Source organism: Eschrichtius robustus, chromosome 13 (assembly GCF_028021215.1).
Source record: "Eschrichtius robustus isolate mEscRob2 chromosome 13, mEscRob2.pri, whole genome shotgun sequence".
In the NCBI taxonomy this organism is placed as follows: Eukaryota; Metazoa; Chordata; class Mammalia; order Artiodactyla; family Eschrichtiidae; genus Eschrichtius; species Eschrichtius robustus.
The window spans coordinates 3,485,306-3,499,703 of record NC_090836.1 but is presented as its reverse complement, the minus strand read 5'-3'; the positions used below and the strand labels follow the sequence as shown (position 1 = coordinate 3,499,703).

The following is a 14,398-nucleotide window of genomic DNA, read 5'->3' as shown; positions in this document are numbered from 1 at the left end:
AAGATCATTCACGATGAAAAAGAAATGAGCTATCAAGTCAGGGGAAAACTTGGAGGAAACTTAGAGGCATATCCCTAAGTGAGGCCCATCTGAAGCCACACCTGGAAAGGCTGCAGACTGTAGGACAAAGACCACACAGCATTCGGAGAAGGTGACACCATGGGGACAACAGAAGATCAGTGGAGGGATGAGCAGGTGGGACACAGGAGCTCCAGGGCAGTGAAGCCACTCCGCCTGGGGCTGTAATGCCACCATTACATGCGCCGAGACGTGTGTCCAAACCCACAGAACGCACCGCACACACAGCGGACCCTAATATAAACTGTGGACTTTAGTTAATAACATATCAATCCTGGCCCATCAAGGTAACAAATATGCCACACAGGGCAAGGTGTTAATAAGCAGAAAGCAGGGAGGAGGGAGGGTATTCTGTGTAATTTCTGCTCAACTTTTATGTAAACCCAAAACCGCTCAAAGTAATAATAACAACAAAGGCTACTGACTTTAAAAAAAGGTGGAGAAGACTGTATATATGTATAACTGAATCACTTTGCTGTACAGCAGAAATTAACACAACATGGTAAAAATCAACTCTACTCCAATAAAATACATTTAAAAAATAATAATAGGGCTTCCCTGGTGGTGCAGTGGTCGAGAATCTGCCTGCCAATGCAGGGGACACGGGTTCGAGCCCTGGTCTGGGAAGATCCCACACGCCGCGGAGCAGCTGGGCCCGTGAGCCACAACTACTGAGCCTGCGCGTCTGGAGCCTGTGCTCCGCAACAAGAGAGGCCGCGATAGTGAGAGGCCCGCGCACGGCGATGAAGAGTGGCCCCCGCTTGCCGCAACTGGAGAAAGCCCTCGCACAGAAACGAAGACCCCACACAGCCAAAAATAAATAAATAAATAAATAAATAAATTTAAAAAAGAAAAGATGACTACTATCTTTAAAAAAAAAAAAATAATAATAATAATAATAATAATAATAATAAAGTAGGGAGTTCCCCGGCAGTCCAGTGGTTAGGACTTGGCGCTCTCACTGCCAAGGGTCCCGGTTTGATTCCTAGTCGGGGAACTAAGATCTCACAAGCCGCACAGGGCAGCCAAAAATAAATAAATAAAGATAAATATACATTTGGGGAAGCTGGGAAAAAAAAAAAAAAAAGAGATGGGAGGAGTAAGCCTTGCATTTATTTCTCCTCTGGGCCCTTCCCAGGATTCTAAAATAAAACAAAAGTCACAAAAGTACTGGAGGCCAAGGGACTGCACCAACCCGCTGGGCTCCCTCTGGGCGGGCCTGTCCTGTGGAATCCAGATCTCACAAGAGATCAAGGACCCAGAGTCTTGGAAACTCCTCACATGGCGAATCCCCAGGCAGGGCCTGAGCAAGCTGGGCCTCCCCTACACCGCTGCGCCCACAGAGTGCAGGACTGTGCCCACGTGCCAGGACTGGGGCTGTGCCCGCACCGGTGCCCCTGCAGCTCAAGGCCCGCCCCCCCGCCAGGGAGAAGGAGCCCTCCGGGGCCCAGAGCATCAGGGAGCCACGGCGGGGCGAGGGCTCAGGGGGAGCCCCAGAGAGCAGCACGCGAGCCCCATCCTCAGCTCTGCCCGCTCTCTAATCATCTCTGGGAAAGGCCTGCCCAGGAGGGAATGAAGACCCCTGCATCCGGCAGCGCCACGGGCCCCAGGACACAGGCGAGGGACAGGCTGGACGGAGGTTAACGGAGAGGCAGCACCCACCCCACCCTGGGTCCTTTTCATAGGAATGTCCTTCTGTCTCAGAGCCACCCTGCCTGCACCAGGGTAGAAATTCCAATGGCCCAGGGCCCTCAGACCCTAGGCTGAGGTCACACCAGCGAAGACCCACCCTGACCCAGAAACCCACCCCACTGATTCCCCTCTGCACCAGCCATAACCCCGCCCAGCCCTTACTCCGGCCGCCTCCAATTCCAGAATGCACAGTCACCCAGTTTGGAAACAAGGCCACGTAAGCGGCTGATACCCAGGCTGTGCACAAGCATTCGTTGCTCTCGATGGGCCTGGCCAGCAAGACACCACCGGGGCCTCCTGTTCTGAAGCAGCTGCTGCGCCAGGAGCGGGACCTCATGGAAGACCTGGTCCCCTCCTCATCTTTTCCGTAGGTCTTTCTCTAGGGGACCCCCATCTCCCACCTCAACCCGGTCCCACCTTTGCCCTGAAGAAAGGCCAAGGCTTAGGACACCAAACTCTTACCCCACACCCAGCATCTTCTTTTGGAGATTTTCTCCTTAAGTGAATTTCCCCAAAATTTGTAAATCACACGTCTGACAGGGGACTTGTATCCAGAATATTAAAGAACTCTCATAACAAAACAATCGAATGAAAAAAACAGGCAAAGGATTTGGACATACATCTCACCAAAGAAGTTGTATGAATGGCAAATAAGCACCCGAAAGGATGTTCCACATGGTAGCCATCAAGGAAATGCAAATTAAAACCTCAAGGAGATTCTACTACACACCTACGCGGATGGCACAAACAAAACAGAAAGAAACCTGACACCAGGTGCTGCTGAAGATACCAAGTGATGGAATTCTGACGCTCTGCTGGGAGAAATGCCAAACGGTACACGTGGGAAAACAGTTTGGCAGTTTCTTAAAGCTTTAAACATACACGTACCGCGTGACCCAGCAATCCCACTCCTAGGTATTTATCCAAGAGAAATGGAGACCTGTGTTTGCACAAAAACCTGCACATCAAAAAAAAAAAAAAAACCTGCACATCAGTGATGACAGCAGCTTTACAAAATCATCAAAGTCTGGAAACCACCCCAAGGTCCTTCAACCAGCAAACGGCCAAGCACACTGTGGGACGCCATATAAGGGGGTCCTTACTTTATTTTGTATTTTTTATTTTGGGGCCACATCACATGGCATGCAGGATCTCAGTTCCCCGACCAGGAATCGAACCTGTGCCCCCTGAAGTGGAAGCTCGGAGTCCTAACCACTGGACCGCCAGAAAATTCCCTATAACGGGGTCCTTATGACTCAGCAATGAAAGGGAACTAACTTCTGACCCACACACCACCTGGTCGAAGGGGGCATTCTGCTGAGTGAAGTCAGCAGAGCCCAAAGCTACACGCTGTATGATTCCACCTGACATTCTAGAAAAGGCAAGACCACAGCAGTGAGAACAGATCGGGGAGAGCAGGGTGGGCATGGGGCGAAGGGGCTGCAGCGTTGAGGAGCCGTCTGGGGAGATGGTCGGTTGTGGACCCTGACCATGGTGGTGACCACCCAACTCCGTGCATCTGTCAAAGCTCATAGGACTACACATCACAAGGAGTAAACTCGGCTGCATGTAAATTAAAAACGAAACTTTTAACAAGTCCTCCTTATTCTACCCAGAGTGCCCGGAAAATTGACCGTGTTCATAAAGTCCCTCCTCTAGTCATTTCATGCCCACAGCCCTGAAATCACTACTTTTTCTCTCTTCTCACAGATATTTCTCCTGCCCTCTTCCTTCCTCCCTCTCTCCTTCTCTCTGTCCCTCTTACACATGTACACACTCAGCTGTCAAAAACCTAACATCCTTCAAAGCCAGCTCAAGTGCCTCTTCTTCCATGAAGCCTTCCCTGACTGCTCCCAGCCCCTTCAGGATGAATCCTCTTTACCAGGCATCCCCTCCACACTTGCCTGTGCTGCTGCTGCTGCTGCTTCTTTCCTTCTTTCTTTCTTTCTTTCTTGGCCGCACCGTGCAGCACGCGGGATCTTAGTTCCCCAACCAGGGATGGATCCCGTGCCCCCCGCAGTGGAAGCGCGGAGCCCTAACCCCTGGACAGCCAGGGAAGTCCCCGGTCTGTGCTTCTCATTAGCCCTTCTTGCACCCCGCAGGCTCTCAGCGTTCGCTACTCAGTCCGTCTCCCCTGCTAGATCGCACGCTCCTTGAGCACTTGCCACGTGACCTCCGCTGCACCTGGCACACACCGGGCACACCGTGGGTGCTCTGTGACCACTGAGGGCAGGTGCAAGCAGAGGGGGCTGATGCCAAGGAGAGCTGGCGCTGCTGCGGCTGACGGAGCTCCGCGGGGGGTGTCGGAAGCACTCAAACCTCCAAGTCAACACGAGGTCACGCGATTTTCCAGGACGCTTTTCTTCCTCCTTGCCACGAAGCACAGCTCCGAGCCCCGAGGAGACAGAGGCTCAGGACACACCTGTTGAGGGACAGGACCCTGTCCCATCATCGGGGGCTGGCATTTCTCTCCCAGGAGGTGGCCCTCTGTGCAGCAACAACCGATCAGCCCATCTGATCTGAATCCATTTCACTCTGTAGAACTACAGGCGCCGGCAGGGACCCCCAGGGGCCACAGGGCCCCTCTACGGCTGGGCTTTCCCAAGCACAGCACTGCCTCTCCAGGGGTTAAGGACCAGTTATAGGTCATTTACCTGATAAACACTTATACGGTGTTTAATATGTGCCAGGCAAAGAAACCAAGCACGTTACAGATATTGCCTAATTTAATCTTCACATCAACCGTATGGGGTTGGCACTGTTATTAGTATTGCCCCCATTAATAAGAGGGGAAAATAAGCGACTTCCCTGGCGGTCCAGTGGTTAGGACTCCACGCTTCCACTGCAGGGGGCGTGGGTTGGATCCCTGGTCAGGAACTAAGATCCCGCAAACCGCGTGGCTCGGCCAAATAAAAAATAAAGGGGAAAATAAGACACACTGCAGCCTGGAAACTTGCCCAAGGCCACATAGCTGAAGAGCAGCAGGTAGGGGCTTCAAACCCAGGCAGGCAGGCTGTATGTGAACCTCTACTGTCCAAACACTGGCCACGGCTAGTGGGCACTTGAAGCGTGGCCGGTGCAACAGAGACGTGCCGTTGAGTTAAAACACAGGCTGGATCCCAACCCTTTTTATGAAAAACAATGTAAACTATCTCATTAATATTGTTTTACTATTGATTACACGTTAAGCGATAATATTTTAGACACTGTAGTTTAATAGAAAATATTATTAAAATTCATTTCACTAGGGAAGGGTAGGGGGAAGGGACAGTTAGGGAGTTTGGGATTGACACGTACACACGGCTATATTTAAAATGGATAACCAACAAGGACCTACTGTATAGCACAGGGAACTCTGCTCAATATTATGTTAACAACCTAATGGGAAAATGCATAACTGAATCACTGTGCTGTACACCTGAAACTATCACAACATTGTTAAGCAACTATACTCCAATGTAAAATAAAAAGTTAAAAAAAAAATTCGTTTTGCAAGGGGGAAGAGATATGGGGACATTATGTATATGTATAACTGATTCACTTTGTTATAAAGCAGAAACTAACACACCACTGTAAAGCAATTATACTCCAATAAAGATGTTAAAAAAAAAAAAAAAAATTCATTTGACTAGTTTCTTTTCGCCTCTTAAACGTGGCTCCCAGCTCAGGTACAATTTCACATTCCCAGCGGACAGCACCGGCTCCGGAGTCTGTACTCGCAGCCGCTACCCGACGCCAGGGCATCTTCCCCTGACCCTGACGCCCGTCCACTCAGCTTGCACAAGGGTGACGCGGGCCAGGCAATGCCGCCCACACCTCCCCGTGCTGCGTCTTCCACCCGCTGGGACACTGCTCCTTCCCCCACATCTCTCAGCCTCACCTCCGGCAGGATGGATCTCCCCGAGGGTCAAAGTGGGAAAACATCTCCCTCCTCGCCTAGTGGGGTCCCCACCTGCCACATGTGGAGAAACTGAGGCCAGGACCATAAGGGGGAGGCAGAGGTCCCAGAGGTCATCTGATCCCGCCTCCCATCCAGCGAAGAGACGTCCGGCGAAGCATCCCTAACCAGTTCTGCGCAGAAACAGAAATTCTGTGTAGTTCCACCTGGTCCTGCCTCCTGAAATGATGGATGGATCTGTTTTTCCTGCAAGGAAGGCCGCCTCCTGGGAGAGAAATGCCAGCACCCACCCCCCGCCCCCCCCGCCCCCCCCGCTCCAAACTCGGCTGAGATGCTCGAAGCTCAGTACTTCCTAGGTCCGGCGTGTCCACCCTCCAAAACCAGAGGAGGCTCCCAGTGTGACCGGAGCACTGCACTGGACTCAAGCCTTTCTGACGCAGGCTCCGCACACCACAGGGCCCACAGGGAAGCGCGTGGCGGACCCGGGTACAAACTCCAACCCACCATTCATCTCCATGTAGCTTCTTTCTCCTCTGTAAAGGAGAGGTTAAAAAAATAGTAACAAACCCCATCTCACAGGGCTGCTGTGAAGATTAAAAGAGAGATGTCGAGAGAGATGTTTAGAATAACGCCTGGCATCCAGTGGGCACGTAATAAATGCTCATTTCCCTTCCCCTTCCCTCATCAACCAAAAACCCCAAGTTTTTTTTTCCCCCCAAGAATGGACAGCAAGTTCCTATTCTATATAATTGATATTCTGAACTTAAATGCAGGATTTTACACGTAAACTTTTTAGGTTTCATCTTGAGATAAGAAGACATGTTTGATATTGCTAGATGTCAAGTTATTTTGAATGGCTAAAAATTGAGAACAATTTTTTTTAAAAGTCCAGTACAGCACAGTTAAATAAGGTATTGTCATATGATGTAATATTATTCAGATCCTTAAAATTACGGTTTTCAATAATTTATATACTCACTCTATAGTATAGAGTAGTTAAAAAAAACAGAATAGAGTATAATTGCAATTATGTTAAAATATATAGACTTGCATGAACACAAGTGTGGAGGGACATATACCAAAATATTAACGGTACTCATCCCTGAGTTGTGGCACTATGTACCATTTTATTTTCTCCTTTATATATTTCTTTATTTTCCTGGTGTTCTATAATGAGCATGTATTAATCTTAACTGAAAATTTATTTCAATTTCAGGGTTCTGCTTAATCTCAGCATTCCAGTCAATTGAAATGATTTTGAATCCTGGTTCTGTCATCCAATAGGCTTGTTATCCTAAACATGTACAGAACTGATAGAGGACAAAGCCAAAAAAGATGTGACATATATCACTAGAGACCTCACCCCAGGGTGACGTGAGCTCAGTACCCAGGGTGGTCTTTCCACCGGCTACAAATCCATCCTACTGCTGCCATCAGCCAGAACACACTCAATTCTCTTGAACCCAAATTAGGTGATTTTCCCACGACTTGGTAGAGTGAACCCATGTTGGCTACTAGTTACCTCAACTTCATTTCTGATGTCCCCACAGACTGTATGTTCAAATATCTGACCTGGAATTTGGCCAGGGATGGATAAGAAGCTTACCAGCCGGCCATTTCAGGACCCCGGTCTTGCCCCCTTGAAGAGATGAACCAGGACAGCATTTGTTACCCTGCCGTCCTCACCTCTTCCCAGACCCCAGAAGCTTCTCTCAGGTCCCCAAAACACGATCTGTGAGAATCTGGCCGCCTGAGCTCAGGAAAAGCGACTTAAGTGTGGTCCAACGCACCTCGTCCAAGGCTGGCCTTAGCCCTCTCACAGGTCCGCTCTTCCCTGACAAAGATGAGGGCGTGGTAAGGGCGCTTCACCTTGGAGACGCCAGCCGCCCCCCAGCCTGTCCCTGTCGTCCTCCTGCTCTGACTGTAGCTCAGAAAAATCCCTTTCTGTTGTCCAGCTGACCCAGGCCGGCTGCTTCCCCACCTGGAGCTCTGCCCACGGCCCAGTCAACTATTATTACTCAAGGCTCAACGCCAAGATGGCCATCAGCCGGAGAGGAACAAGACCGGTCTTTTATCCTGGCCGGGACGATTCACGCAAACATCTCAGGGGCTTGAGGGAACGGAGCGCAGTTCTGGCAGGGGTGGGCCAGACCAGCAGACACTGGGACACCTCGGCTGAGAAGACAAAGCAGAGGGTTCAGCCAGAGGATGGGCTTCAGCAGCTCAGGCTTCTCTGAGTCAACAGGGCCCCTGCAGAGGAGAGGCCCACCCTGTGTGTCACCGGCCCCTCCCCAGTGCCCTTTGCACTGCCCCCAACACCCTGCCTTTCCTTCAGGCCGGATATGCATCCCCTCCCCCACGAGGGTCACCCAGCCTCAGCACAGCTCCCATTTCCTGCCCCTGGTGACTCCTCTGAAGTCTATTGTTCGTGTGAAGTTTGGGTCAAAGGAAGCCGAGTCCCCACCCATGGGGGCCCGCCCACCCTCAGCAGTCCACACTGCAGGGAGCCGGGCCCATCTTCCTGATGTATTGAAGGCCGGAGGATGCTGGGCAAGGCCCCTGGGGGCTGGGATTCTGGTGGAAATGCTCCCAAAGGGCCAGTCGCTCCAGCTGAGGGCTCCAAGCCCATATCCCTAGTAACTACATGGAAAAACCAAAAGCGTGCGAAGAACTGTCATTTCAGAAGCGGTCAAGGCAAAGCTGGAATGAGAGCCTAGGAGCTGGAGACTGTGCCTGGCTACACAGCCCTGCCCCACCTCCACCTGGGCCCCTGAACTGGTCACACCCTAGGGGAAGGGGGGGCCCCCCCGGACAGCAGCTGTTCAGCTACAGTTTCAGAGCCTTAAAGGGAGCTGTGGTCCCAACTCCTGCCAGCAAAGGGTCACAGGGGGCAAAGGAAGGCAGGCAACCAGGGCCTGACATCGGCTGCAGGAAGGCACGGGGCGACCACGTCCTCCACTGCCGCTGGGAAGAGGGACAGGAGCCTCAGATAGGGATGGCTCTGTGACAGTCACCAGTGCAAGACCGGGCTGGAAGCACATGGAGGCTGTGGCACTGCATCCCAGGGGACCTGGAAACACAGGGGGACCCTTCTCCACCAGCAGACCCTTGAGGAGAAAGGAGAGTGCATTTTAAAGACCCCTTGAGGGCCCCGCCCCTTCCAGAGGTCATTCTCAGATTCCAGGGTTCTGCACTTTCTGCTGGAAGGAGGGGAGTATTTCTGCCCCAACGACTTCGAGCCACAAGATGGGAGACATCCCCAGGCACAGTGCGCCAGCCTCCACGCCTGTTAGACGAAGGTGGCCAGGAGTCTGGGCATTGGGACCCACAGAGCAGGAGACGGCGCAGGAGACAGAATGGGCCAGAGTGGACCAGGGTGGACTCCAGTCCCAGCTGTGCCACTCACCAGCTGTGCGACCTTAAGCAAGCTACTGTCCCACCAGGGCTTCAGTTTCCCATCTTTATTTTTATTATTTTTAAAATTTTTATTGAACTATAGTTGACATTTACAACGTTGTATTAGTTTCAGGTGTACAGCAGAGTGATTCAGTTATTTTGTGTGTGTGTGTATATATATTCTTTTTTAGATTTTCTTCCATTATAGGTTACTACAAGATACTGAATATAGTTCCCTGTGCTATACAGCAGGTCCTGTTGTTTATCTATTTTATATATAGCAGTGTATATCTGCTAATCCCAAACTCCTAATTTATCCCTCCCCCACCCCCTTCCCCTTCGGTAAGCGTAAGTTTGTTTTCTATGTCTGTGAGTCTATTCCTGTTTTGTAAATAAGTTCTTTTGTACCATTTTTTAGATTCCACATATAAGTGATATCATATGGTATTTGTCTTTCTCTGCCTGACTTAACTTCACTTAGCATGATAATCTCCAGGTCCATCCATGTTGCTGCAAATGGCATTATTTCATTCCTTTTTTATGGCTGAGTAGTATTCCACTGTATATATATACATATATATATATATATATATATATACCACATCTTCTTTATCCATTCATCTGTCAATGGACATTTAAGTTGCTTCCATGTCTTGGCTATTGTAAATAGTGCTGCTATGAGCACTGGGGTACATGTATCATTTCGAATTACAGTTTTCTCTGGATATGTGCCAGGAATGGGATTGCTGGACCATATATTTTTAGTTTTTTAAGGAAACTCCATACTGTTCTCTGTAGTGGCTGCTCCTCATCTTCAAAATGAGCGAGTTAGGTGCTGACATTAGAGTTCACTAATGTTCAGCAAGTTCACCCTGGGGTCAAGGCAAAACGGTAATTAGAACATAGGAGTGGGAGACCCTGTGCTCTGCGGTGACAAAGCCGGGCTCCCACCTCCACCTGGGCCACTAACGACCCTGGTTCCTAAGTCTGAGGGAGGAAGCCTGTAGGGCCCCGGCGTACAGCAAACGCTCAAGCCATCTGGCTAAATAAACATGAATGGCAGGGCAGGGTTTAGCAAAGGGTGCTCAGAGAAGTTCCCAGGAAAAAAGGGGTTCTATGCTGAAACAGGCTTAGGAAACACTGGCTGCTGCGCCTCTGGCTGTGCCAGGCACGGTGCGAGGTGCTCTGCAAACACTGAATTTTCACCACCAACTTTTCCGATAGATACTAATGAACTCCTCCCATATTACTCATCAGGAAACCGAGCCTGAAGACTTAAAGGTAGCGAGTAACTGTCAGGATTTATACTCTGGTACGTGTGACCCCAAACCTGAACCCGCTCTACTCCATCTTTAGACCAGACGCCCTCGAAGCCCCACCCACACCTGGCCTGAGCCGGTGAGGGGGGAGGTGGCCCCCAGCAGCACACCTGTGTCCTCAGGGTGCGTGGAGGAGGGGCGGCGAGTCCCCACCCCCGGGCAGTGTCTGGTCCCTTCCTTTCAAGAAGCCATAAACATTATGCCCACAGCACCTGGCTGTGAGAATGAAGAAAGAACTCGATAAGGGGTCGGCCTGCGTTCCCCCCCACCATCCCCACCACGCGCTGTCAATCTCACACTGCGGCCAATCTCCTGGGCATTGTGGCTCTCGCCCTACCCAGCTCCCTCCTCTAAAATGTTTCACATGGTGAAACCCCAATGGAGAGAAAACAGAAAGCAAAGCAGAAAGGAAGAGATGGGGAAACAGAGATACCCACAAGGTTCTCCTCACAGGTCAACCGGCAAATCAGAGGCAGCCTTCCCTCCCAGGCTGGCACCAAAGCATCTTTGCAATGCTCAGGACAGTGCTTCCTGGTCTAGCAAGTCTTCAAGGAGGAGGATTCTTCCATTTGACTGCCCCGGCAGCTCTAAGGAGAGCTGGACCAGGAGAAAGTAGTTCGATTCCTCCTTGTTCTTGGGGCCAAATTTAAAAGCACTGTCTAGACAAATACTGTGTGATATCACTTACATGTGGAATTTAAACAACAAAACTAGTGAATATAACAAAAAAGAAGAGGACTCACAGATATAGATATGAGCAAACTGGTGGTTACCAGTGGGGAGGGGGCGGCGCAATTTAGGGGCGGGGGAGGGGAGGTACAAACTATTGAGTGTACCATAGGCTACAAGGATGTGTTGTACAACACAGGGAATGTAGCCCATATTTTGTTGTAACTGGAAATGGAAAGTTGCCTCTAAAAATTGCATAAAATTTTTTTAAAGTTAAAAATAAATAAGTAAAATAAAAGCACTGTTTACACAAATCTCAAGATTCAAAACGGTCTCTTTCTGGGGGGTCCAACCCCACAAACATCCCCAAATCTCACTACTGTCACGGAAAGACAAGAATCTCAACTTCCCTTAACTTTCTGCCCAGGCAGAACAGAACCGACCTCCCTAGAAAGACAGCTGCCTGGAAGAGGCAGGTGTGGACAGCTTCCTTCCAGCTCTGCGGGTCCAGGGCGAGTGGAGCCTGGGGGCCGCACACTCCCACAGCCAACTACTCCCGTACACACACCACCAGGGACACTGTCTCCTGCCCCCGCTTTGGCAGGGAGCAAGGACAGTCCCGCCCAGGAACAACATCCTCGCGGGGAAAACGCACACTGAGAGACGCGGCATCTCGCAAGTCCTCAGAGACACTCAGCTCTCAGAAAAACGGCACTCTTAGCGAGTGGAAACGCGCTCCCGTTCGACACAAACAAATCCGCCTCCTGGAAGCCAGGTGAGTCATCTGCGAGCCGGTGTCACCCTCACATACACTCGAAGCTAAGGAGGCAGGACAGCCAGACGCCACGTGAACTCATCACTTACCCTCCGGGTCTGGCCCGAACCCCCTGACACACGAGTGCACGGAGGCGCGAGTCCCGGGTCGGCCCACCCGCCGGGGAAATATCCGCTTCGGGGTCTGGGAGCTCTGCTCCCCAGACTCGCTGGTTCCCAGCGTAGAACGCACCAGGCTTCTCAAGCCCTGGGGAGCGGGGACCTTTTGCGGAGGTCCCCTCCGCTCTCGCAAAGCCTCGGCACTGCAAACCGCCAGGGCACCCACCTCCAGGGCTCTCCTTCCGAGCCCGAGAGGCGCCCAGCAGAAAAGAGGCGCGGGTGCCGGGTCTCTCCTGCCGCCGGCGTCCTCGGCTCCGCCTCCAGTCCTTTCGGCTCCGCGCGCTCCCCTTTCCCGCCCCCCCCCCCAACCCCGGCCCTCTCGCCCACCACGGCCCTGCGGTCCGCGCGCCTCCACGTGCCCGACTCGCCACCCAGTCCGGTCCTGGGTGAGAGCTCCTCCCGCGCCGCCGCCTTACCGGTCCCAGGGTGCGGGGAGGTGGGCGGGCGCGCCGGGCCAGTCCCGCGGAGTCCGCCCCGGCGCCGCTCTTCCAGCCGCGGCTCCGCTGAGGTCCCGGGAGGCCGGCGAGGGCGCTGCAGGGACGACGCGGGGTCAGCGAGCGGAGACCCGGGCTCCGGACCCGGGGCAGATCCGCTGGGCGGGGAAGAAGGCGGGTCGCGGGACGGAGCCGACCCCGCGCCGTCCCGAGCCCAGCTCGCCGCGCCCGGCGCGCGGTACTCGGTGCGCGGTAGTCGGTGCGCGGGGTCCGGCGCGCTGTAGCCGGTGCGCGGAGCGGGGCGGAGCGGGGCTCGCGGAGGGAGGAGTTTTCCCAGAAGGGGACTGACGGGAAAGCACGGGCGATCCCTATTCCTGGCGGGGTGAGTCAACGGGAGAGGAAGGGAGCCGGGGGAACCGAGCGCGCGCAGGAGGGCGGAAGGGAGGGAAGTGGGAGAGGGGAGACGGGAGAGGGGGGGACGGCGGGCCTGGAGCGCAGGTCCAAGGCCGGAAGAAGAGAGCGCCCGGGGAGCGGCAGAGGGGCGCGGCGGCGGGGCCACTCACCTGGGGGACGCGGCCGCACGGCGGAGCCGGGAGCTGCGGGCCCTCCCCGCCCCCGGCCTGGGGTTTGAAAGGAGGAAGCCTGGAATGTGAGGAATGAGGGCTGGAATGAGATGCGCGCGGCCGAGGGCGGGAGCTGGAGGGAGTGGCGGCCCGGCCCCGAGCCCTCGGGGAGGAGACTGGGACGCGGGGAGGGGCCGCGGGCGCGGGGCAGGCGGCGCCGGCGGGGGGCGGCCGCGGGGACTGTAGGCTGTGACCTCGGCGTCCTGCTCCGGCTTCGGCCGCCGCCCCGCACACGTGCTTCCCCTTTGATCTCGGCCCAGACTCTCTTCCTCCTCCCCTGGCCCGGCTTCCCGCCGGTCCTGGCCAGCCCCCCGCTCTCGGCCGAGGCCGGAACCCTTCCCCCTGACCCGCGGGCCGGCCTCTGGCCTCGCGCCCGGCCGCCAGCACGCCTCTCCCTCCGCGCCGGCCCCGAAAGGACGGGCGAGGGCGGACGTCCGGCGCGCGGGCAGCTGCTCCCTTCCCTGCGGTGCCCACCGGGGACCCCGCTCCCGGGCCCAGGACGCAGGAGCTCCGCGCGCGCACACGCGTGCCCTCCCCGCACGTTCCTTTCAGCCGTTCCCTTCCGCCCAGCGCGGACCTGCGACGCTGTCACCGCGGAGAGCGGCGCACGTGGGGAGAGGATGCCCGAAGTGACGGGCGTGTGGCGCGGCAGGAGACGCGTCTAACCCTAATCCCGCATCTGTTATGCGCCCACCGGACACTGTGAAAATAGTGAAGGATAAGGCCTCAGCACCTGCCCTCGCAGAGCTTGCCATTTAGCTGGGAAGACTCGGTCTGTGGAGGAGCAGCGCCAGAAAGTGGGGAGTCTGGGTCTTAAACACGCCAGGTGGGTGTAGTCTCGTGATGGATGACAACAGCGGTGCCAGTTGTGGAGGTCACCGTCTCGCATGTGGGCTGTATCACTGGGCTTCTGTTTGGAAGTCTTCAGAACACACTGGCTTAATGCAGGGTGTAATCACATACCTCTGTCATCCACCTTGTTGGGAAGTTGAAACCAAAGGACTTCTGCCCTTTTCCAAAAATCAGATCCAACCTCAGCCTTATCTCTTAACCCTGTATTGTCCTGGGGTCCAGATCTTATCTCCCTTACCAAACAGAAACTTCCTTGGAGACACAGTAAATGTCCAATTTATCTTACCTTTCACCCAGCTCCAGCTTGGTGCCTGGGATAGATAAATGCGTAATAAATGTTAAGTTAAAACCAAAAAAAAAAACCAGAAACCTACTACCACAGAGGATCTTGAAAGTGCTATAAATGCTGAAGTTGTTTCCAAGAGAGGTGTTCCAAAGGTGTTTTGAGTGATCACAGTATCACTGGACAAAGTATCCAATCTCTTAAGGTGAAGACTTTGAAGG

General features: G+C 53.5%; 1 protein-coding gene across 2 annotated transcripts in view; it reads right to left on the bottom strand.

The window, feature by feature from the left end:
• The window catches only part of TSPAN9 (tetraspanin 9), a 272,676-nt gene extending 259,539 nt beyond the window's left edge, over nt 1–13,137 (bottom strand). The window contains exons 1-2 of one of the 2 annotated variants that reach the window (XM_068562153.1): nt 12,983–13,137; nt 12,402–12,516 (exon numbers count right to left, since the gene is read on the bottom strand). The gene's annotated coding sequence lies outside the window, so the exon portion shown is untranslated. The remainder of the gene's footprint in view (nt 1–12,401; nt 12,517–12,982) is intronic. The other variant, XM_068562155.1, reaches the window with a different exon arrangement.
• Between the last annotated feature and the right edge of the window lie 1,261 nt (nt 13,138–14,398).